The sequence below is a fragment of the Schistocerca americana genome, chromosome 3 (genome assembly GCF_021461395.2).
Source record: "Schistocerca americana isolate TAMUIC-IGC-003095 chromosome 3, iqSchAmer2.1, whole genome shotgun sequence".
NCBI classification, from domain to species: Eukaryota; Metazoa; Arthropoda; class Insecta; order Orthoptera; family Acrididae; genus Schistocerca; species Schistocerca americana.
In genome coordinates, this window is record NC_060121.1 from 157,936,574 (window position 1) to 157,963,236 (window position 26,663).

At 43.5% G+C, this 26,663-nt stretch overlaps 1 long non-coding RNA gene across 1 annotated transcript in view; it reads right to left on the reverse strand.

The window, feature by feature from the left end:
* LOC124606632 overlaps window positions 1-22,238 on the reverse strand; it is a 359,736-nt gene extending 337,498 nt beyond the window's left edge. The window contains exon 1 of the long non-coding RNA XR_006978702.1: window positions 21,829-22,238. This is a non-coding gene — a long non-coding RNA (uncharacterized LOC124606632). The remainder of the gene's footprint in view (window positions 1-21,828) is intronic.
* Window positions 22,239-26,663: the final 4,425 nt, after the last annotated feature.

Genomic DNA, 26,663 nt, shown 5'->3' on the forward strand with positions numbered 1-26,663 from the left:
CAACTCTTTTCATTTTCGTCGCTCCCCTGCGTGTTCTCTTTCAATACTTCCTTCCTTTCCTACCCCACTTTTAGTAATAGTTTAGTTGTTTTGGCATATGCACAGGTACGTGCCAACGGTTGAAGAGATGCAGTTCTTTTTTCCCTTAGGACACAAGTGGCAGTGGTAAACAGACCCTGTTTTTCGTAGTCTCCAAAGCAATCATACTTTCATATTAACGTGGGATTGAGTCCCTTCAGTAACATCTTTCTTTATTTCCGTTTGTTGATTCTATATGTCTATGATGTTTATATACGATGTTTGCTGTGTAACATTGTTTCAGCCTGGAACTTTCGAAATAGGCGAATTGCTCGTGCTGTTCGTTTAGAAGGTGAAACGGGCGATTTCTTCCCTCAGAAACATGTCAGGGTCACATATTATGGCTCAAAATACAAGTTTCGCGGGTACTTGTATTTAATGTGTGCATGTGCAAAAATCGTTTAAATGGCTCTGAGCACTATGGGACTTAACTGCTGAGGTCATCAGTCCCCTAGAACTTAGAACTACTTAAACCTAACTAACCTAAGGACATCACACACATCCATGCCCGAGGCAGGATTCGAACCTGCGACCGTAGCGGTCACGCGGTTCCAGACTGTAGCGCCTAGAACCGCTCGGCCACTCCAGCCGGCGTGCATGTGTACGACAAAATATATTACCAAGATGTAGTAGTGTGCAAACTGTGAAATATGGGACGCAATATGGCGGCTCAGCACTCTCAGCCCTCCAGACAACGTCGATACGGTTTTTCTTGTTTAAGAGCTTCGGCTTGCACCTCTCGAGAGGCGGAGGTCGCGGTGTACAGGTGAAGTCTGAACAACCAGCGCGTGACTCTGGGATCTCGCCCCACTCTCGCACAGTGCCGGCGAGATTACTCACGGCGCTGTTTACACGACACGTATTACTCGCAAAAGCTCTTCGAGAGTGAAAAACTCTCATGCGTACGTCGAGGCCTAGCTTAACCCATTAACTGCCATGATCCCCATTTAGGGATTTGTCTTTGTAATGGAAATTTTGTATCTGTAATTATGTTGGCAGCAACTGTTTCTATTTTATATAGTCGTCTAGACTATGCCTTGAATGTAAGTCAATTGTTGTTAAACGAGTAAACCCTAGAGGATTATTTTTGTGAAGAAGTAAAGTTTTTCAGGGTTACAAGAGTTGAACATTCTCAAAACAGCCGTTAAGTTATATTCTTATATAAATAACTTCCAGCACCTATGAACTGACGTGTTCTGTAATGGCTTTAGAAGATGTTAATCGACTGTTTATTTTCGGGACTTACTTTTTTCCCATGAGGGCTCTCTGAATTTCGATCCCCATTTGGTGCTCATGGCAGATTCCACCTAAAACAACGTTTTGCTCTTCTTTTCTCCTTGAGTACAACGAGTCGCTATAAAGCACTTTCTATAAGGGAAATGGAAGAAACTGTATATGATCCCAATACCTTGGCTTCTCCTATGATGGGATTGAAGTGAATGAGACCACTGACACTGTCGAGCTCCCTTCAGATCTGGTACATGGTATCTGACTGTGATGACGTTAGCAACAATATACTGCCAGTTACGCTTCCAGCTGGTGTGCCAGGTACCTTCAGACTAAAGAAGAAACGGAGGACGAGACAAATGCACATCATCGCAAGAAGAAAATGTTAATATCACATCTAACTGGTCAACAGAAGACATAACGTACGGTAAAACCCACCCCGATCTACCAGAAAATGAAAAGAGCGGCTGAAATTTTGTAGCAGTACTTAAAATAAAAGTCTGCAGTTGTTTGCTTTGAAGAATGTTTTGATGAACCAGTACTGAACTTGATTGCCAGTGAAAGTGTCCGATATGCTACACAGAAGAATAATCACAACTTTTTTGAGTTATCCAATAAATACATAAAAAAATTCTTAGGTTTACTGCTCTTCATTGAATACCATGGTCTCACAATTAGCCGCGCAGGATTAGCCGTGCGGTCTAGGCACTGCAGTCATGGAGTGTGCGCTGATCCCGGCGGAGGTTCGAGTCCTCCCTCGGGCATGGCTGTGTGTGTTTGTCCTTAGGATAATTTAGGTTAAGTAGTGTGTAAGCTTAGGGACTGATGACCTTAGCAGTTAAGTCCCACAAGATTTCACACACATTTGAACATTTTTGGTCTCACAATGTAACTGTTATATTAGAACGAAGATGAGGACATTGATCCATCTTCACTTCAGTGATAACACCTATTTGAACGCCGGCCGGAGTGGCCGAGCGGTTCTAGGCGCTACGGTCTGGAACAGCGCGACCGCTGCGGTCGCAGATTCGAATCCTGCCTCGGGCATGGATGTCTGTGATGTCCTTAGGTTAGTTAGGTTTAAGTAGTTCTAAGTTCTAGGGGACTGATGACCTCAGCAGTTACGTCCCATAGTGCTCAGAGCCATTTGAACCTATTTGAACACACACTTCCAGCTGACGAACGGGCATATCTTGCCCAATCACCCGCTGTTTCTGACCCAAAATGGGCAGGTACTCCATCATACACGAAAGCATCCGCTTCATATGCACCAGTTGAACTGGACATTAGACTGAACACCTGACATTTGCAAGTACAAAAATAAAAGACAATGTAAAAATGAGTGGCATGTGTCATGATCCCCATTTGGGGATCGACTAAAATATATTATTTATTTCAAGGTTATTTCATGTTTTTACTTTACATTCTTTCTCCCAGTCTCTATGTCAATCAGGCAATACAGAAATAAACCTACACTGGAAACAGAAAAATTGTCAATTTATGGGTCGATACCCTTCACAGAGTTGTGCACCCTGTACGGTATGTAGATGCGGGCAGCCCTGGGCAGCACGCAGGAACGCTTGCCCGTCAGACTCGGGCAGTGAGCGTGGAGCTATTTCTGCGGCGCCTGGTGACCTGCAGCCGCGAGCAGACCGCTGCCTGGCACGCACACGCACCGTGCTCGGGGGTGGGGAGTGGGGGAGGGGGAGGAGCCGGGAGTCGACGACCGCCACGCCACGCCGAGCCGCGCAGCCTCGCAGGTAAACAGCGAAGCGCCTGCCAGCCGCTCCCGGATGCGCCACGCTGGCAAGCACTGCTCTCACGAGTCCTACGCAAGGGCTATTGTAAGTCCAGTATTCCTACATACTGCTCATCTTCTCACGCAGGCATGATTAAAGTGACAAAAAACTGGCGTCGTCTGTGTGTAAACTATCGTGTTTACATATTCGTTTACAAACAAAACATCTTCTCGCACGCGAGCGCGCACACACGAAACTATAAACTCCGTCCGAACAGGGCCTCGGAAGACCCAACGGTACCGACCGATCGCCGCGTCATCCCAGCCGACAGGATCATTGGATGTGGCATGTGGTCAACACACCGCTCATCCGCCCGTTGACAGTTTTCGTGACCCGAGCCGCTACTTACTAATCAAATACATTCTCAATTGGTCACACAAGGACTGAATACACCCCGCTTGCCAACACGCTCGGCACAACCAGACGGTGACCCACCCAACTACTAGCCAAACCCGACAGTGGTTAGCTTCGGTGATCTAGCGGGAACCGATGTTACCACTGGAGCCAAGGCCACATAAACACACACGCGCACAAACGCACTTGGGTGCGCAGAGCGGGTGGGGAGGAGCAAAGAGTAGCAGACAAATTTTTAGTAATGTTCAAGACATAAACAAGGCAGCAGACCGCAAGTAAACAAATAGTTATTTCGGCAAAATCGTCGCAATTCGCGGTTTATTCGTCTTAAATAATTCCAAGTTCACTACTGAAGTGCTCGCCACACGTAACGCACGCAAGATGGTGAAAATTTTGACGTGTATGCGTGTTGAATTTTGGGACGTAAAGTGGAAACTCGTCTTTCAACCTGTGATTACGTGAGAGGAAAAGGAGCAATCGCCAGAGCAAGCAAAAAATTCCTGTGAGTACAATTTTGTTTATACAATAAAAATTAGAACACAACTGTTTCAGATCTATGATCAATAAATGCGCGAACTAAACTGTACATTATTCCAGAACATCCACTGACGTAGCCTTTCATACAGAAGGTGAAATGCGTCTGAGAAATTATTACAATAATGCAAAAGAAAGTGGTGTTTTGTTTGCAAGAGAATATTTATGTATCTTCTGAGGGAAAAGACCACTCCAACGAACGTCTTAACGTATATACCTACGTGTGACTACGGGCACTGGCCTTTTAACTGTTATCCTGCGACTGAGAGATTCCAGTGCGTTGACGGAAACTGGTATCCATTTTAGTGGCAACGGCAAGCTCCGTATAACTTGCGTTCCAGTAATCGGATAAGATGTTTCCCTATTGCCATCACATATCAACACGGTTGACAGTAATACAGAAGCGAAGACCAATTAACAGAACCCAACGGGTTAAAAAGAGGCTGGGCAACGATTATTAAAATAATCTGATAGAAATAGGAGAGAGGATTTATCCATACCTCACAATAAAATGTTTGGCGGGTACCGGCATCGTGTGCAATGCGTAATGTCAATGGCAGTGATAGTTCTTCGAACATTTGTGGGAGGGGTGCGTTTCACAATGTTTTGGATTAAAATAAGAAGAAAATAAAAAAAAAATGTTCATGACACTAGAAGAAGAGAGACGTTTTCAATCAAGAAAGGCTGTAAAGAGACATGGGTTCGGACCACATACCCATACAGAGAAATCTAAGCTCCTAGTGCGGACGGAATCGCAATATTTTCTGATTCTCGTCGCATACTTGGTTATTTAGTTTCTACTGTCACCCCTGTGTCGGCGCCGAAGTGAAAGCTAACGTAACTGACGTTATAACACGTCGTTACCGATCGCGTGCGTGATGGAACGCGCGCAGTCCAGAAGGGGCCACTTGGTTTGGTCTCTACAGGAGGACGAGCGTGGTTCTAACGAATCAGTTGTCCTCGAGGTAACCGCCTGCTCCTTTTCCTCCGGAGGCCACCTAAAGCTTGTCGCCTCCTATGAGAGTACAGGAATTAACCGGATGGAGCACACATGTCTTGAAACTCAGAGTTATTCGCCGGTCACCTATACCCACACACCAGCTGTATAACAGCATCGTCAAGCACTGGAAAAATGTTTTGTGCTGATTAATATAAAAGCAGAAACTAAGGTAGTATATTCCAACGCGTTATGAGCTGACTATGCTCGATGAATGGTCCAACGTTAAGGAGCGAACGTGTCATCAAGAAACGGGCATTAACTGCAATGGTGTGATTTCTTTCTCTTTTATTGGTTGGTTGGGTTGGGTTGTTTGTGGAAAGAGACCAAACTGCGAGGTTATCGGTCTCGTCGAATCAGGTAAGGACGGGGAAGGAAGTCGGCCGTGCCCTTTCAGAGGAACCACCCCGGCATTTGCCTGGAGCGATTTAGGGAAATCACGGAAAACCTAATCAGGATGGCCGGACGCGGGATTGAACCGTCATCCTCTCTCTTATTGTTTTGCCGTTATAGGATATGTCAAAGACGGTCAACTGCTTGTCTATAATTTGCTAACTGTTTTACTTTAATTCTGAACAAACACCGCTCTTCAGTTACCCTTAGTGAGAAACGTCAAATGCAGAATGTCTGTGGATCTTGTAAAATTTGTTATCTGCGTACTAGAACCTTTTATTGCTCCTTTACTGTGTGTCGGAGGCGAACATGGAGACCTAGCTCAAAAATTCTCTCTACGCCAGAGTGAAAAGTCACCTAATGTCACACTCACGCAAGGCAGTGTACTTAGACCAGCGGGTCGTTTATCTGGCGCAGTGATTAGATAAGGGTCTGGCTCCCCTCCTGGTCTCACAAGTTAGGGCGCTGTACCTTAAGCTATACGAAAAGGGCTTCCAATGGAGTGATAAGAGCACACGAATCGAAAACGATGGGTAGCATATCTTGCGGAAAGTTAGGCTGCCACAGACATACAGGATAAGCAAACTGTGTAATAGATGCCTGTTTGATATAGTTTCTCTACACTTCTAATATTAAGTACAGGACCAACGAAGGTGTCACTGAACAATGGCACTGAAAAACTGTAATAAGAATTGGAGACATAAAATCTGAAAATGAGTCCGTCACCATATTGTGCCATTATATTGATCACAGCAACTCCTACACTTCACTATCACGAGTATCGACTACTGCCATCTTAAGATCTGTTCCAAAAAACAGTGGTGTAACCAACTAAGTTCAATTAGCTGAAGCTGAATCTATAACAGGCATGGTGATACATAAGAAAAATAAAAAAAATTATTTACATGATTAACAGCCATGCATCTAATTCATACATACGATAAAATATTCTGATGTAGGTATCAACATCAAATTATACATGTAGGTACATAGTAAGCGCTGGTGATGACCTGGATGCGTCTGGTAATGATACAAATAACTGAGGCCAGCAGAGGGGGGGATACCTAGGGTACGTGAGCAGAGAGCATAGCTGGGGTACATGAGTAACCAGTATCGCAAATTTAATGGTTAGCATCTACATCTACATTTATACTCCGCAAGCCACCCAACGGTGTGTGGCGGAGGGCACTTTACGTGACACTGTCATTACTTCCCTTTCCTGTTCCAGTCGCGTATGGTTCGCGGGAAGAACGACTGCCGGAAAGCCTCCGTGCGCGCTCGAATCTCTCTAATTTTACATTCGTGATCTCCTCGGGAGGTATAAGTAGGGGGAAGCAATACATTCGATACCTCATCCAGAAACGCACCCTCTCGAAACCTGGACAACAAGCTACACCGAGAAGCGGAGCGCCTCTCTTGCAGAGTCTGCCACTTGAGTTTGCTAAACATCTCCGTAACACTATCACTCTTACCAAATAACCCTGTGACGAAACGCGCCGCTCTTCTTTGGATCTTCTCTATCTCTTCTGTCAACCCGACCTGGTACGGATCCCACACTGATGAGCAATACTCAAGTATAGGTCGAACAAGTGTTTTGTAAGCCACCTCCTTTGTTGATGGACTACATTTTCTAAGGACTCTCTCAATGAGCCTCAACCTGGTACCCGCCTTACCAACAATTAATTTTATATGATCATTCCACCCAGATATTTTACAGAAGTAACTGCTACCAGTGTTTGTTCCGCTATCATATAATCATACAATAAAGAATCCTTCTTTCTACGTATTCGCAATACATTACATTTGTCTATGTTAAGGGTCAGTTGCCACTCTCTGCACCAAGTGCCTATCCGCTGCAGATCTTCCTGCATTTCGCTGCAATTTTCTAATGCTGCAACTTCTCTGTATACTACAGCATCATCCGCGAAAAGCCGCATGGAACTTCCGACACTATCTAAAATGCAGTATGCGTAGTCATTAATTAAAATTACTTCACATGGCAAAACGAGCGCGTGACAATAAAACATGTGCTGACATACAATATGTGGAATTACATTTGCACTTAAAATCCACATAGAATGTGAAACTCCTAGCCTGGCAAAGTGAACATACAACTGTGTAAGGCCCAGCATAAAAAGTTTAAGAATAAAATCACATCTACAAAACGAAATCTTCCAGCATGACACAACAATTACACCGTAACCGTAAGTGCAAGGTAATTAACAACGAAACAGCGATTATTAATCAAAAAGTCGCTACTCGATAATACATCCGAAGAGGGATCTCAATGGCGCCGCCTCGTGGCTTTTCCGTACGAAGTTCTCGTTTCCCTGTGGCGGAACTTGAGGAAGAAGGCCCAGTCGCCTCGCCGCTGGAGGCCGCCACACGCCCAACTGCTACGGCGCTCGACGCTGCTCAGACTAGTAGGTTTCTGAATACATCAAAATAATCATTGAGGTTACACTCGTTCTGTTCATTACCCAGTAATTCCGGTTGCCGTTTTCTGTGTACATAAATCTCAATTTCCTCGAGTAGGTTCAGTATAACTGTCCCTTTAGTTCCCTATGCAACACTTTCACATTATCCTCTATGTTTCCTGCCGAAAGTTTTTCTTTATCGAAACGTGTACCGAAAGAGCTCTTATTTTGGTTAAACGTATGCTCTCTAAAAGGTGCCTTGCAATTCATTCCCGTCTGACCGATATAAAACTTGTCACTGTCTTGACAGTTGATCTTGTATACACCAGATCCTAAACGTTTCTACATCTACATCCATCCTCCACAAGCCACCTGACGGTGTGTGGCGGAGGGTACTTTAAGTACCTCTATCGGTTCTCCCTTCTATTCCAGTCTCGTATTGTTCGTGGAAAGAAAGATTGTCGGTATGCCTGTGTGTGGGCTCTAATCTCTCTGATTTTATCCTCATGGTCTCTTTGCGAGATATACGTAGGAGGGAGCAATATACTGCTTGATTCCTTGGTGAAGGCATGTCCTCGAAACTTCAACAAAAGCCCGTACCGAGCTACTGAGCGTCTCTCCTGCAGATTCTTCCACCGGAATTTATCTATCGTCTCCGTAACGCTTTCGCGATTACTAAATGATCTTGTAACGAAGCGCGCTGCTCTCCGTTGGATCTTCTGTATCTCTTCTATCAATCCTATCTGGTACGGATCCCACACTGGTGAGAAATATTCAAACAGTGGGCGAACAAGTGTACTGTAACCGACTTCCTTTGTTTTCGGATTGCATTTCCTTAGGATTCTTCCAATGAATCTCAGTGTGGCATCCGCTGTACCGTCGATCACTTTATATGATCATTCCATTTTAAATCACTCCTAATACCTACTCCCAGATAATTCACGGAATTAACTGCTTCCAGTTGCTGACCTGCTATGTTGCAGCTAAATGATAAGGGATCTTTCTTTCTATGTATTCGCAGCACATTACACTTGTCTACATTGAGATTCAATTGCCATTCCCGGCACCATGCGTCAATTCGTTGCAGACCCTCCTGCATTTCCGTACAGTTTCTCATTGTTACAACCTCTCGATATACCACAGCATCATCCGCAAAAATCCGATGTTATCCACAAGGTCGTTTATGTACATCGTGAATAGCAACGGTCCTACGACACACACCTGCGGCACACCTGAAATCACTCTTACTTCGGAAGACTTCTCTCCATTGAGAATGACATGCTGCGTTCTGTTATCTAGGAACTCTTTAATCCAATCACACAATTGGTCTGATAGTACATATGCTCTTACTTTGCTCATTAAACGACTGTGGGGAACTGTATCGAACGCCTTGTGGAAGTCAAGAAACACGGCATCTGCCTGGGAACCCGTGTCTCTGACCCTCTGAGTCTCGTGGACGAATAGCGGAAGCTGAGTTTCACACGATCGTCTTTTTCGAAACCCATGCTGTGTTGCCAACATTGTGGCGTAGCCTAGAACCAATTGTAACTTCCGTTTGAAATACGATTTTCACTTTCGTTTTTCTGTAAGCTTAATTCTGTCGGAAAATGCACTACTGTATGGCATATCAACAACTTCTTGCTCTCTGGATCTATTGTCTCCTTCCTGTCACGTATTTTTGACTTCAGTTTATTATAAAGTTTCATTGGATGACGGTCCTTGCACCCGTTTGATTTGGCCACAAGTGTAATCACATTGAATTCTACCACTTCATCGTCGTTACGGGTGAGTGATTAGTTTTAGCATCCTGTTGATCAGTGCCCATTTATACTTTTAGGGTGGCAGGATTTCACATTTATAGTCGTATCAGTAGCCGTTGTCTTCGTAAATAAGCTAAGCGTACGCCTCCTATCTCTTGCAGTTAACCCAAGATGAGTCATTACACCACTGTTTCTGATTGGAACATATCTGAAGACGGCAGTAGCAGAAACCGGCAATAGTGAAGTGCAAAAGTTTGTGTGATCAAGACAGACCTGTAAAATAAAGTGTAAGGAGAAAAATTAAGAAATATCATTTATCAAACAAAATTTTCATTTAGTCTGAAACCCAAAGACAAGATTATAATTACGTATCGTCCAACATTTGATGACAAATTTGGAGCAAGTAAGCATCTCGTGGCAGAACAGGCATCGACGCAGGTACTCGGATTGCACTTCGTCTATGTACTCGATAATCCCCTAGCCGTACATCCACCTGCCCAGCAGCCGTTGTGGCGCTGCAGAAAAGGTCAGAGGGCATTTTACTTCTTGCGCAGCTGCCGTTATCAAGAATAAACTGCTGGCATGTGCATTCAGTCACTTCAAGGACAACATTCTGTGTTTGCCACCAGCATGCACTTCGCTTACTTGTGATCGTTTTACGATCTCGTTACTGAAATGATCGATCGAATTTACGAGAATATCTTTCGAAATTTTTCCGCAACGGAGGCAGTTTGACGGCACTGTACCGCGAGGGCCGTTGTATCACTTCATGCAGTATTTGTACATGTGAAATATACTGTTTGCGCAGTACCAATATGTACGGAACAAAGTCCACAAAAATCTCGTCACTTGCGTATTTTCGGTAGAAAATGGTCGTCAAGTATCTTAATTCCATTCCGTGTACCTGTGCTGTCAAGTTAGTGAAGTTTTGCGTTAGATCACTTGAGTTCGATTCCGCGTCTATTTGTAACTTTTTAATTTTATTTTCTAATTTTAAGCAATGTGATATGTTATTTAACTTCTTAATCGTTATACAACTATTGTACGTTTTACAGAAAACACATGTAATTATTAGGTACCAGGCGGGCAAATAGGACCAACCCACCGCCGTGTCACCCTCAACCAATGGCGCCATTGGATGTGATCCGGAGGGGCACGTGATCAGCACACCGCTCTCCCGGTCGTCACCGGGTGTTTTGACCTTGGAACCGCTACTATTCGGTCTAGTAGCTCCTCAGCTGGTCTCACGATGCTGAATGCACTCCGTTCCAGAGCTCCCACCAACGAAAATTTGCCGCGCTTCCAGGAATCGAGCCCGGATCCCCCGCATGACAGCCAGCCATGCCGACTACTCAGCTACGGAGGCAGACAGTTACCTAACACAGAACAGAGGGTGCAAACGCTTTTACACTGAAGAGCCAAACAAACTGGTACACCTGCTTCATACTGTGTAGAGCCCCCGCGAGCACGCAGAAGAGCCGCAACACGACGTGGCATGGACTCGACTGATGTCTGAAGTAGTGCTAATGGGAACTGACACCATGAATCCTGCACGGCTGTCCATAAATCCGTAAGAGTACGAGGGGGTGGAGATCTCTTCCAAACAGCACGTTGCAAGGCATCCCACATAAGCTCAATTATATTCATGTCTGGGGAGTTTGGTGACCAGCGGAAGCGTTTAAACTCAGAAGGGTGTTCCTGGAGTCACTCTGTAGCAGTTCTGGAGTCACTCTGTAGCAGTTCTGGACGTGATGCGTGTAGCATTCTCCTGCTGGAATTGCCCAAGTCCGTCGGTATGCACAATGGAAATGAAAGGATGCAGGTGATCAGACAGGTGTCACCTGTCAGAGTCGTATCTAGACGTATCAGGCGTCCCATATCACTCCAGCTGCACACGTCCCACAACATTACAGTCTCCACCAGCCAGAACAGTCCCCTGTTGACATGCTGTGTCCATGGATTCATGAGGTTGTCTCCATACCTGTACACGCCTATCCTCTCACTACAATTTGAAACGAGACTTGTCCGACCAGGCAACATGTTTCCAGTCATCAGGACTGCAATGTCGGTGCTGAAGGGGCCCAGGCGCGGCGTCAAGCTTTGAGTCGTGCAATTATGAAGGGTACACGAGTGGGCCTTCGGCTCCGAAGGCATGGTTCGCACGCTGATATTTGTTGATGGCACAGTATTGAAATCTGCAGCAATTTGACTTCTGTCACGTTGAACGATTCTCTTCAGTCGTCGTTGGTCCCGTACTGACAGGATCCCTTTTCCGGCTGCAGCGATGTCGAAGATTTGATGTTTTACCGGATTCCTGATATTCACGGTATACTCGTGAAATGGTCGTACGGGAAAATCCGCACTTCATCGCTCGGAGATGCTGTGTCCTATCGCTCTCGCGCCGACTATAACACCACGTTCAAACTCACTTAAATCGTGATGATCTGGTATTGTAGCAGCAGTAACCGATCTAACAATTGCGCCAGACACTTATCTTTATATACGGCGTTGCCGACCGCAGCGCCATATTCTGCCTGTTTACGTATCTCTGTATTTGAATACGCATGCCGATACCAATTTCTTTCGCATTTCATTTCAGTGTATTATTCCTCTTCTTTAAAAGATGTTTTTTGGCATCATACGTTTACTCTCTTCTCTTCCACGTAATTTACTCCTCCACGTTTCTTGGTCAATTGTTAGCATTGCTTCCTTTTCTTCAGCTATGCCCCTTCCCCTAAAGTAAAAAAAGGCTCTATCCCTCTGCTTGTCTATCCCTGCTTCTTTTTTCCTACGTAGTTACCCGCGTGAATCCAGATTACACTCACTACTTCACCAACTAAATTGAACCTAGTTTCCGGCATACGCTCTTGTCACTGCTTCTATCGCTTAGTACAAATAGTCGTTTAAGAAAACATGTGTAGTACAGGATTATTGGGCACATCAAAATCTGACAATACTTATTGCACCTATATCCAGAATCGAACTCTAGTTTTCCAATATAAAATAATGCGCTCTGGGCAGTGTAGTTACACAACGTCGATTAAGATACTTGTACATATAGTTACAGTGTTGCCAAATCACCTTTCTCTGAAGTGCACGTTCCATAGAAAAGAGGCACGGAACGAAAGTCTGTTAGGTTTATTTTCATACTATTACTTCGCAAGAAATCGAGTTGTGGCGTCTGAGTGCGCGTATTTTGATTCGCATTGTATGTATACACTGCCTGATAAAAAAGTTGAAGCACTCGGAAGACATGGTCGGATATCAATGTAGCTAAGTACACACACACACACACACACACACACACACACACACACCATCGGTGTGTATGTATATGATAAGAGTTGCGATTCTCTGTGATAGGTATTAGCTTTGTTCGTGTTAGCGTTGTTACCAGGTCTGGTAGGGTATACGAGGGCATGAATAGCGACAGATGTTGAGTGATAACTGTGACAGACACAGATATGTCGTGTACTCATGTGAGACTGAGTATCGGCGGCTGGCAGACTTTGAACGCGCCTCATTGTGGGTGTCCATTAGGCAGTGCAATATCCATATTTGTGGGACACTCGGATGTGCCGTTGGCCCGACGTTGGAATGCATGAGAACATTAGGGCAGGCACACTCAACGTCAATGTTCCGGTCGACCTCGTCTGACCATCACATGGAGGGGCGCCATATTGCGCTCCACGCCCATCGTCACCCTTTCACATCGGTACTTGCCATCCGAGAACAAGTAATGAACGCCCTGCAATATTCTGTGCCATCCCGCACTATTGGTCGGAGCCTAGCATCGACCGGAGTGGGCAATTGATGTCACATACGTGGGCTGGCATACCGCAACATGAACGGCGGTGTTTACAGAGGTACCAAGACCGGGAAACATGGGCTACTGATAGACGGCGTAGCATTGCGTTCAGTGACGAATCGCGGTTCTGCACTACCCCAGATGACCATAGTCGGCGAGTATGGCTACATGGGTAGAGGTCCCATACTTTCAATGTTTTGAAAAGGCACAGCGATGTGACTCTTGGCGTCATGTGGAGGGCCATCGTGGATGACTTCAGATCACGGCTGGTAGAGAAGTCTGACAGCTCAACGGTAAGCCACGGGCATCCTGTGCCCTCATAAATGTTGCATCTCATGCAACAATGTGCTGGTGTCATTTTTCAACAGTTCAATGCTGGTCCACTACGAACTGTTTGCATGATGCCATCAAGATATCCAGATCTGTTCTGATAAGACATGTGCAGGACCAGCCCAAGGGTCAACTACATCTTAGTACTAGTACCCAGAATGGCAAGGACCAGTTACAACGGTTGAGGACCAGCTTATCTCAGGAGAGGATATAACGACGTTATGACACCCTTCCCAAACGAACCAGTGCCTATATCCAGGCCACATGTCATTCTGGCAAATTGGCTCAAACAGCCTAGTTCGTTGCAATTTCAACTAGATTTTGTAATCACTGAAAAAACATTACATACCCTCTCAATTTGTGAACCTCCATTAAATTTCCTCCCACCTTTTTGGATGCTTCACCTTTTAGTTGGGCAGTATGTGTGAGTGCATTATGGTTTTGAGTGCATCAGTTTAATGACACATAACATATCCAGCAGCTTTCCTGGAGATTGACATACACACGACAGTCTAAATGTGTTATGAAATAGTAGCAATGTACACAGTTTTATCCACTGCTCCCAACAAGGTAGTGGGAGACAAACACGTTAGAGGCGACTTCGATATTGATATTGAGAAGATACCGTTGCCAAGAAAAAGAGAAAAACAGGAGAAATTTAGGCAAGATATCCCTTACTTGTTACGCTGGAGTGGACTTCTGCACGACGTTCTCTTTTAGCTCAAACCTGAAAAGCTTGTAACGAGGAAGCCGCACGGGCTCATTAATTGAAGTTATTGCTCCTATATAAGTGAACTGGTAATCCGGTTTTCTACCCGAAGTCGGCGTTGGAGCGAAGCAAGTAGGCTATCCGCTACCGCGAGAACCCGCAGTCTTGGCTTACTACTACTGCGCAACACCGCAGGTACATACCCTCCAAAACCAGTTCAGCGGAGCCACTGAATGCTACCCGGTTGACGTGTCTAGCGCGAGCTGCCATGTCAGATAAAATACAGCGCACGTACATAGCTCGACAAAAACTAGGCACGACTGAAGTGTAGCAGTTGGACATTTGTCTTGATATGAAGCCACTGGGAAAGTACGATCGCACTGGCATTTACTGTAGGATACTACTAGAGTCCGGCAACAACATCTAGCTTTAGGAACTTGTATGTTACTTCCTCAGACTGGAGATGCGGAAGGTTAGATAAGAAAGCATGACTGAGACCCCGGGGTGAGATCGAACAACCTGTTGTGAGGGCAAAGGGAGAAATCATTAAAGGAATAGGCATAAGTTTTATCGTCTCTGTTTTATTTACGCCATATTTATAGGACAATAATTCTTCTTCATAACACAAGTGAACAATTCCAATGGCGCTGGTCATCAGAATCAATATTACACCCATCGGCGATACCCACATGACTCGCACTACAATGTCTGCCTGTCCTAAACATGGACACCATTCGCTGGTCATCTTCGTCGCCAATAATACTGTCATTTTTTTATCTTTGCTGATAAATATTCGCACTTTACGGAGAATGAACAACTCCCTTGTAGGAATCAACGAGGTTGCTGCAAGCACTGGTGAAGTGAAACCCAGTTTACCCTGATCGATCATGAGATCTACAGAGCAGAAAATAGCGAAGTCAGGATTGTGAAAGAGTTTCTGATATGAGTCATATTCTTTTCACTTTCTTACTAATTTGACGACTGCTGTGTTCCAGCATCTTAAAAACTTAAAAATGACTTAAAGGTCGATAAAGTGGTTGTGAAAACTATAATAAATAATGTAGTTCACGCTGAAAACGTTGTCGTTTGAAAAAGAACGCAGTATGTCGCTCTTCATAGTGTGGCATCGGCCGGGGTGAAGGTATTGTGAGTCGGTGCACTTCACAGTTGTGTGAAAGGGCCTCTGTTGTGAAGAAAAACTTCTAAAAGTCTTACTACGTTGTTGGCAGACGTTTAAGTCGTGTAGAGTGATGCAAAATTTTATTAACTTACGAAATGCATAGTAACTTACAGACAATCAACGTCTAGTGAAAGGTTTTGTAGTTTTCTATAACACAAATAAGTGCAATATAATACGCGTTAGAAATACCAATTGGACATCAAACACTGGAATGCATAACAAAATTCAAATATCCACGATTATCTTTACCGAAATCGATTTAATATGGAGCGGCCACACAAATATATCTGTTGGAAAGGAAGATGCCATACTCGGGATTCATTGTAAAGAGCCCTTACGAATTACAATTCACGCACGAAAGACGTAGTTAACAAAACAGTCTTTTGGTGGAAGTGATACAAAAGATTAAAGAAGGGCTGCGCATTCTTCAAGCCTTTCCTTTAGTCACGATGAGAGGCCACGGCGACGCTCAACCAACTGCTGTGGGAGACGTTGTGCATCGGGGATTGCCTTAATCACACAAATTTAGAGCTCACGTTCCAAATCAGTTCCTCCATCACGCATATCGCATAACGACGATGACGCTAAAATACGAGAAATTCGAGCTCATTCACAGGAACACCGGCTGTCTTTCTTCGCACGAATCGTAGTAAAGCTGTAACGGGAGTGAAGTGGATGTGGGCGTGACATGTAGCCCGGCGAATGGATGGGCGAAGAAAGTTCCTTTTTTGGATTTCAAAAAATAAGCAAATATGAAAGAGGAAAACGGATAAGTTTAGATGAAGACTGCAGTTAAAGATTACATTGCACGTCCAAGTCTGGAGAGCTGTTTTATCCAATAGCGGACATGAAACGTATGATAACTACAAAAACCTTGAGTGGAGGTCAATGGAATTTTTAACCGCTCCTCGCAAAGTAACCGTTTCCTTTCGTTGAAAGATAAGGGAGGAGGTTAGAAAAGTCTTGACTGTTTTTCCCAATACAGACCTCACTGACTTGGTAACGCCTAAATCCAGTGATCAAGGACAGAAGAAATGCAATATTTCATATCCAAGCTCATCAAAGCACTCTCTGAAATTTAGGGTCCTGTGAGGGGAACATTACCATCCTGGGAGATAATATAGCCTGCTGCGAAGAATGCCTAAGATGTTGTCGCAGTTTTATTGACGACCATTGTTTCGCATGCAGCCGTTTGCGCTTCACAGTTGAAAGCTGGCAACAGCGGTGCCAACAGCCAGGATGCTTCTATCGGCGATCCTGCTGTACACACGTCACGTCATGTGGTAGCCAACTCTGCAAAAAAGACTTGGTCCACATAACACGTTTCTATTATTCTGTAGTCTATGAGCTTGCACCGCTTGAACCATTTATTCGGTTTGCAGCTCTATCCCGGATGTTTAGTTTATGCGATTCTCGATGCAATGTTTTCGTTGCGCTGTATGCTCTACATTCATACAAAACTCAACGATCAATTTAGCTAAACTCAGCTGTCACTTACATCACAATCCGATATCACACTACTGGCCATTAAAATTGCTATGCCAAGAAGAAATGCAGATGATAAACGGGTATTCATTGGACAAATATATTGCACTAGAACTGACATGTGATTACTTTTTCACGCAATTTGGGTGCATAGATCCTGAGAAATCGGTACCCAGAGCAACCACCTCTGGCCATAATAACGGCCTTCATACGCCTGGGCATTGAGTCAAACAGAGCTTGGATGGCGCGTACAGGTACAGCTGCCCATGCAGCTTCAACACGATACCACTGTTCATCAAGAGTAGTGACTGGCGTATTCTGACGAGCCAGTTGCTCGGCCACCATTGACCTGACGTTTTCAATTGGTGACACATCTGGAGAATGTGCTAGCCAGGGCAGCAGTCGAACAATTTCTGTATCCAGAAAGGCCCGTACAGGACCTGCAACTTGGGGTCGTGCATTATCCTGCTGAAATTTAGGGTTTCGCAGGGATCGAATGAAGGGTAGAGCCACGGATCGTAGCACATCTGAAATGTAACGTTCACTGTTCAAAGTGCCGTCAATGCGAACAAGAGGTGACCGAGACGTGTAACCAATGGCACCCCGTACCATCACGCCGGGTGATACGCCAGTATGGCGATGACGAATACACGCTTCCAATGTGCGTTCACCGCGATGTCGCTCAACACGGATGCGACCATCATGATGCTGTTAACAAAACCTGGATTCATCCGAAAAAATGACGTTTTGCCATTCGTGCACCCAGGTTCGACGTTGAGTTCAGCATCGCAAGCGCTCCTGTCTGTGATGTAGCTTCAAGGGTAACCGCAGCTATGGTCTCCGAGCTGATAGTCCATGCTGCTGCAAACGTCGTCGAACTGTTCGTGCAGATGGTTGTTGTCTTGTAAACGTCCCCATCTGTTGACTCAGGGATCGAGACGTGGCTGCACGATCCGTTACAGCAATGCGGATAAAATGTCAAGATGCCTGTCATCTCAACTGCTAGTGATACGAGGCCGTTGGGATCCAGCACGGCGTTCCGTATTGCCCTCCTGAACCCACCGATTCCATATTCTGCTAACAGTCATTGGATCTCGACCAACGCAAGGAGCAATGTCGCGATACGATAAAGCGCAATCGCGATAGGCTACAATCCGACCTTTATCAAAGCCATCACAAGAACGTTTCACCAGGCAACCCCGGTCAACTGCTGTTTGTGTATGAGAAAACGGTTGGAAACTTTCTTCATGTCAGCACGTTGCAGGTGTCGCCAGCGGCGCCAACCTTGTGTGAATGCTCTGAAAAGCTAATCATTTGCATATGACAACATCTTCTTCCTGTCGGTTAAATTTCGCGTCTGTAGCACGTCATCTTAGTGGTGTAGCAATTTTAATGGCCAGTAGTGTATTAGCGCTCCTGTCTATAGCACTACATATACAGTACTTACCCTTTCACTACTCTGTTTAGCAAAGATTATAATTACTGCTACAGCAAATAAACAGACACTGAAAATTTGTCATTAGAAATCCGACGTGACTGCATAGAACACAGTAGCGTAACGAGCACAGGCACACTGCCGCTCGGAGAACTGCCAAGATGTTTCAGTACTAGCGAAAAAACAAAGTGAACGTTATTGTTTTACAGATGAGTCAGAAAAGCTGAATTGCAGAAATTTTATTTTATTACTGAACTTACGCTTCACTTACGTACTATTATAGTCATACTAAAAGTATAAGAACGTCAAAGATTTAATTTTTTACTTTCACGCCATTTCCATTACTCATCAAACTAGTGAAAAATCTGGCCCCTTAGAGATGAAAATTTCCTACATACATTAATACGGGGACACACAGGGAAGCGCGAACCAAAACTGAACGTCAAGAATAGCTACTTATGTACGGAAAATAGACAATGCCTATCCTTTGCTGCTATGTTAAAACCATTATAAGGTCAACTTTCTAAAATTCTGTAATCCTATGTGTAATGGAAGGAAGCTAACAATCTTACGAACATATGCTGTATAAGTTTTCTATTTCTCATTATTTGTGCAACGTTCAGACCCGGTAGTATTTCGCATTCCTTGTAAAATAGAATATAAATGTCAGCAAATCTAATACTGACATGTAAACGTGTTACAGTACTTTTATTCCATAGCAATTTACAAAAGAATATGCCATGCTCCGCGAATTTCATTCGTAAAATAATAGACTATTTAACCTGCAGGTCACTGAAACACTATAGGAGAATCTACAACGTATTCAATGGATAACAAAAGCGAACTTAACGTGTCATAAACCGCCAGTTCATTAACTAGTAAGTTGCTCCCTCAAACTACGATATCCTGAATAACGGAAAACTCAAGAATAAATGTTAAACGTAACACAATTACTTCGCCAGTTTCGAATTTCGTTAAAAGAAGCCACTCAAATAAATTAACCAGCTTATGTATGTTTGCCGTCAAAATACAATCAGAGCAAAAAACTATATTTCAGTTCGAAATGTATTCTGCGTGACACGTAGCTCATGCGAAAATAAAACGCGTGTGACATGATGTCCTTGACAGTGCATTGGAAATTATCACACCGAAGAAACTGAAAGGTGGGCCTAGTATGAAAGAAGATAAATACGCAAAATATTTCGCAGCTTTTGGGTTCTTTTTGATTTATGCAACAATCTCTATGCCGAAAAACTTGAACTGACAAATGCTTGAAGAACCACGTCAACTATCCCGCGAAAATCTACCTACGGAGTTCAAGATGTGTTTTAACTAAGAAATCTAGGAACATACTACGCTTGACTAGGTATCGGTCCCATTGCGAAACCCCGACAAGGTTAGATTAGCCTGATTACCGCGAGCATGCAGGATTCTTTTCCCCGCTTCAGACGCATATGGGATGAGGAGAAGCCCTACTACCAGGAACAATGGAATTACTCCCAGCCATGAGTATGGATGCAAATGTAGATGCAGCAAACATCTGTCTGGGTGAGCAGCCAGCCTACTATCGTCCAAGTCGACACCTTGCAGACACATCGTTTTAGGTGTTCGTGTTTTCACTGTCATTCACTATACATCGGAATCCTGATGCTGTACACTGAAATGTATGTAAAATAATAGAAGCGTTTACCCAAACAACTGCCAGGAAGTTTTACAAATTTACACGAACCTCGTAGCGAAAGAGAGAACACAACGAAGAAGTCGGTAGCAATACTTATGCCCGCAGCATTTTTGTCTTGCTTTCCCCCCGAATGCGTGGTTGGAGATAGCCAAATCGTGATAATACATTAATCACCATATTAATTTGATGATCATGCGTCTACAGAACACAGGGCAGGAGAGCGAATCATTTTTGAATACGTAACGCGGAAAATTTAGTTCTTATTTTATAAGCGTTTAATAAGAACAATTTCATTAAACTTAGATTGTTTCCACCACATAAAAAAAGTGCGAATTCCTCTGTCGATCTTCACATTAAACTTGTCCAGTAGTGTTATGGTGCACAACGTGATGCTGCATCCGACTAACAAATATCGACTCGTCAGAAGACTGCGTTGGGTAATGCAGACAGCAGCAGGAGTTGTCTCATGTCCTTCATCTATGTCGATTCTTTGCGTATCGTAGCAGCATAAACTGTGAGATTCTGACAATGCCGAAATGTTCTTGTGATGATGATGTACAAAACTTGAAAAATAAACTGTCAAGTTTCTTTCTCCTTCCTCGAAAGTCACGTAAAGAACGTAATAAACCAGGCAAACAATGAGGCTCTTATCGAAATAAACTTTGTGCTTTTCTTGGATGCAATTAGCCAATCCTCTATAGGCCTACTCATGAATAGCAACACTTTGCCTGGATGATGCATTATTAATCAGAATTACTTTCACAAATATTTTGATGAAGTGTTTTAATTGTCAGAATACACGACACATAATATGGCTCACTGAATCGAGCCACGTCATAATTTGTTAGTAGCTTCACAATTAATTACAAAAAATGTAGCACATGGGCAAGTTTCAGTACATGTAAGGCGTTTTTCGGGGTGGACGTGGTGGAGAGAGCCAGGAAGGCTTAGCCGCGTTCCTTTATTTGTCTGTCTTTTAATAGAAGACATGGAGGTCATCGTAAAATTACATCAAGGTAAGAGAAAAATCGATACAGATCACTCAAAAAGGTGCCGTGTACACTAAATAATGTTCTATGTACCAGAAAACTGTTCAATCAACGTCATTTACATTCACATGGGTGACTTCACCCTTGGATAAGCAGTTGAAATCTATGAACCTGCTACTGTCTGACGGAGCAGAGGCGATACATCACCACGATAAAATGTGAATACAAAGGATTAGATTCAGTTTTCAACTTTACATGTTTTCTACGATATCTGACAGGTGACGCTGATAAACTGGTTGCACTGACAGGCGCTACGAAGTACTGGACCGGTGCCAATAACAGCTGACGTTTACTTTAGGAATACTGACGAACCTTGGAACGCATATAAACCGACCACAAAAAAGTACACGAAGCCGAAGACAGGCTACAGAAATTTCTCAGGCTGATCCTGAACAGCTTTCTCAAGGTCTAGATTTCGATAGAAAAGACGCATTTGAGGCTCCGATATTTCTACACTTGCCGTAACGGAGAATGAGCAAAAAATACCGTTATTCGCTTGAGATAACAGTTACGCTTCAAACTACAAGGTCGAAAATTCCGATTTAACAATCGAAATCTTCCACAAAAATATATAAATTTCTTTGTGACTCACCTTTTCCGAACAGTCTACTTCTTATTGCTACCGCTGAATAGTTTGATCTTCCCTCCACTCTTGATAAGTTTACAATTGAACAGAGATGAACACCAAACGTTGCTCACTTTGGAAGACGTACTAATTTGAGTTTGAAATAGATTTGAAGAGAATAACTGATCACAGAACAATTCACTGGCGCTTCCAGCATCGATCACTTAACTGTTTCTTGCACTGTTTTCTTCAATGTAATGTTTTTAATGCATTGCTACGTAAAGAAAGTTTTAAATTTCTTGCAGTATCCATTCTGTGTTGCAGGAAACAATTGAATTTTAAAAGCCAAAGATTTTCACCAACGAGCCCGGCAGCACGGAAGCAATGGATCGATCCCGCAGCGACTACGTAACTCAACTGTTCGCTGCGGAAAGCGTTCTGTGAGTTTCGTTAGCAGTAGCACTCGCAGCGCGTGGTGCACGGGTGGCGAGGAGCGGAACCAGAGGCTGGGGAGTGGGGAGATGAGGGGCGGCGCGGAGGGGAGGGGAGGCTGTCTGCCTGGTGGGAGCCTGGATGCTCGCCATAGGCGTGGCTGCTTGGCTCTCCCAGTCTGCAGCCTACTATGATTCGTCACAAAAGAATATCTTTGCAAAAATGTAGGATTTCTTTTAAATTTTTTGGGTTCTTTGTAGCGTGAAACTCTTTTGCCGTCTGTTTTGAGAAGAAAGGTACTCAGTGCAGAATTTCATGCACGTCTTTATAGACGATGTCTATTTTCAACAGTTACAAAAGTACAACTTTTCTGGTGACAGTTTCAAATGATAATTACTGGCAATTATATGGCTGATTTTAAGCGATTCGCATCTGAGTAACACCGAATTTGTGGTTTTTAACAACATTGCGTTTTAAAGAGAAGTATTTGCAGTGACCTAGGGTTGCAGGAGCTGATTTGGTACATGCTACGACATTATTCGTATGCAACATTTTATTTTAAACTACCAGGCGTTTCAAAGCGAATATCGCAAATTTAAGGCTTTATAGCATTTATTATTTTCAACGTACAGTTACAAGTCATACATCAAATGAAAGAACGACCAGGCAGTTTTTGTTACAAGCGTTCATTGTGGACACCATTCCTTTATGAACCCCGAAAGTAAAAATCTCGTGGCGTCAGATCCCATGCGAAACTAGTTCTGTCATCTGGCTCCTTGCGAACAATCCAGATGTCATACACAACATGTATCAGTGAGGCAGCGCACGATCTTGCTACCAAATAAAATTCTATGATTCAACTTCTTCCAATTGAGGTAAGAGCTTTAGTTCTAGCGCATCAAGATAAGAAACACCAGTTACAGTTGCTTCAGCGAAAAGGAAAGGTCTATAAACTCTCCTCCGCGATATGGCACAAAACAATCAGTTTTAGGGAGTCTCGTTGCAACTGTAACATCTCGTGAGCATTTGCTGACCCCCGGACGCGCATATTATATGTGTTCACATTCCCAATTAGGTACAATGGCGATTCATCACTGAAGACGACACGATGCAGAAAATCTTTATCGTCATGCAGCAAGTAACATTTAGTTTGCAAAGTTGGCACATCAACCGTAGTCTGTAGGTTATAGAGCTTGTAACAATTGCAGACCATAAGGAAATCGTTGTAACCATCATCCTACAAGTCTTTACATAAGCGTCGCTGGAACTGCTAATTCACGAGTAGGCTTCCGAACAGACCTCTTGGGGCTACGCGAGAAAGACTCTTCCACTCGTTCAACACGTTCTTCAGTCACTCTAGGTCGCCCCACATTCTTCCCTTTGCGAAGACGGCCTGTGTCTTGAAACTGACCATCTGCGGATGTTGTTAGCACTTGGAGTATTATTATAGAATTTAACACGGAACGCAAGTTGCGGTGTAACAACAGATTCTCTCCTTACAAACTGTGAAACACAAATAGCATTTTGTTCACTAGTCGACATCTTTGTTCCTGGCGTTTTCTAACGGAAGACACAGGAAACGGTGCATGTTTTTGGAAAAAACGACACTTTGTTTATGGAGTGCTTGATTGATTCTCTTGTAAAACTTTTTTGTTACTTATAGACACAGTCACATGTTTATGACACAGTGCATGTGCATATGCACAGGTATGCAAACAAAACTGAGTTGCTCATTCATTTGATTTATTATATAATTATAAGTTGAATGTAACAAAAGCTAAAAAGCCTAAAAAACCGATATTGATTTTGAAACTCCCCGTATTTTTCCGTTGAAATAGTGGTTCTGATCTGTTTTCCGAGTCAAACCCGGAAACAAGAGTATTTGTGATTTTAGGAAATCTTCATATTGGCCATCTGTTCAACATCATCTTGAAGGATTGTGATTTTCTATCAAGGTATCGTCTCACGGGCCTCTGAGGCAAAACATTATTTCACGACAAGCTGGTAGGTTCTGGTATGACCGCTCCCATTATCTTTGGGATTCACATTAACCCTATTCCGCTAATTGGGACCATTGATATTTTCTCAAGGGATAAGAGATTTCAAAACAAAGGAAAAAATGCATAGGAGAGACAAATACACTTTATGATGCGGCCTTTGAGAAAGCTGTCAGTAGTGTTTTAATTGAAAAATTATTGAAGATAATCAAGTGTACAGGAAACCCTTCCCATCTCACATGAGAGATGCAGATCATGTATGAAGACTGTATGAACAAGTGACGAAAGCATGTGGTTTAACCCATACTCTTATTGACTGTCTGCATCTAATTACTATTAGCAGATGGAAATTTAAATTACAACTGGACGACCCAACACTGATTTCTAGGAACGAAAATGATAAGCAGGTAGCAGTGACTGATCGGAATAAAATGTGCCACGAATATAATCCGTAATTTTCTGTGTAGTAAGCTAACATTATGGGTTATACAGAATTGTCAGCCTCATTTTCTCTGTTGTTTCGGCAGGTATTTGTTCTCACCAAATGCGCTGAGAAGTCAGTTCCGGCGAGATCGTGTACCAGCACTCTCACCTGAAGATGGCGGACAGTTGGACCTCAGAAATATTGTGTCAAGATGACCTTATGATCCGGCTGCACACCCGAGAAGAATATTATCAATTATTACGCCGTGAAAGCCTTCGGAGTCACATCAGAAGCCTCTACGGGGAGGAGATGGTGGAACTTGTGAAGAAGTTTGATAAACTATGTAAGAAGAAAGGAAAGTTGCTGAGTGCCCTCGCATTTTTGGTGAGATGCCGCGATGGAAGAGTAATACCTAAGTTCGCTAGATTTGTGCATTTTATTGATACGAAAACGGCCAACAATATTAAGAAGCGTGCCAGTTTCGCATTAGTAAAGGAGCGTATTCGCTTCACTCACAGACAACTGGAACTCATATCCAAGGATTTACTTTTCTTGCACTTGGAGGTATCGTCCCTTCTGTCGGCAACATCCTGGGAATGGGTGGCTCAAATGGTTCAAATGGCTCTGAGCACTATGGGACTTAACATCTATGGTCATCACTCCCCTAGAACTTAGAACTACTTAAACCTAACTAACCTAAGGACAGCACACAATAGGAATGGGTGGATAGTTCTTTTTGGGCACTATCAGATTGGACGCATAGGAGCGCCGTCATGAAACAGTCTTCGAAGTTTCAAAGGCTTTGTTCTCAACCCATGATTTCTTATGACGACACTCATCGACCGACAGTGATTAACCTCACGAGTAAAGAACTGGACGAGGCCACGCTGTCAGTGTTAGAAAGGCCTGAATTTTGCCCCTACACCGAGAAATGTGCCTATCATCGAGCTTTTCTGAGGACCAAGCTGAAGAGATTAGACACGAGGTCTCACATCTCTCTCGAAAGGGCAGCAGTCCGGTCCATTAGAGAAGACGAAGATCTGATAATTCTACCAGCGCACAAAGGCAACGCAACGGTTCTTCTGTCAGGGGATGACTATCTGGGAAAGATGGATCACTTACTTGAGGACTCAGCATACCGAAGATTGCAGGACGACCCAACTGAACGGATAAAACGGAAGACGCTTTCACTTCTGAAAAAGAGTTCTTTACCTGACGATGTTCTCAAAAACCTTCGTCCTGGTGCTGCCGTTCCGCCGAGATTATACGGTCTACCCAAGATTCATAAGCAAGGGGTCCCGCTTCGTCCGATCATGAGCAATTTGGGTGCTCCTACCTACAATCTAGCCAAGTATTTAGCATATGTTCTTAGTCCTCACTTTTTTAATTTAGTTTCTCCTCAGAAATTATATTAATGAAAGTTATCTGCTTTAATAGATATTGGAACCATATTGAATAAACTTTCAGGATTCAAACTCGTGATGAACATCGCAAAAAATTAATAATCTTGTCAAATAAATTACGTAACATAATTCTTCATAAATAAATTCTCGGAACACGTATTTAAACTTTTGTAGCATCCACTAGTTTATTATCTGCCTACATATAGACGTGAACCTAAGCCTTGACAAGACAGAACTGAACATTTACAACATGATTAACTTTCTATGACGTCATTGTTGTAGAACATTACAAATTCTTAATTTTCAATTTTTAGAAGCTCGACGCAACAACTCGGTTTCAGGATCTTCTGTTGCTCTTTGGCTGTCGACCCGTGACGTATAGTGGCCAGCAATTTTCTCTCTGGTCCCGACAGCGAAGATGCTGTCTCCGTTCGTTGCGCCGCCCTCTCCGTACATGAAACATTAAAAATAAATACAAAACTTTAGACAATTCACAACTATTACAAATATTACAAAAATACATAAACAAAACAGTAAATTAACTTATATTCACCTGCAAACTGGGCTGACACTGGTGGATGGATGACGCTTCAATTTCACGTCTCA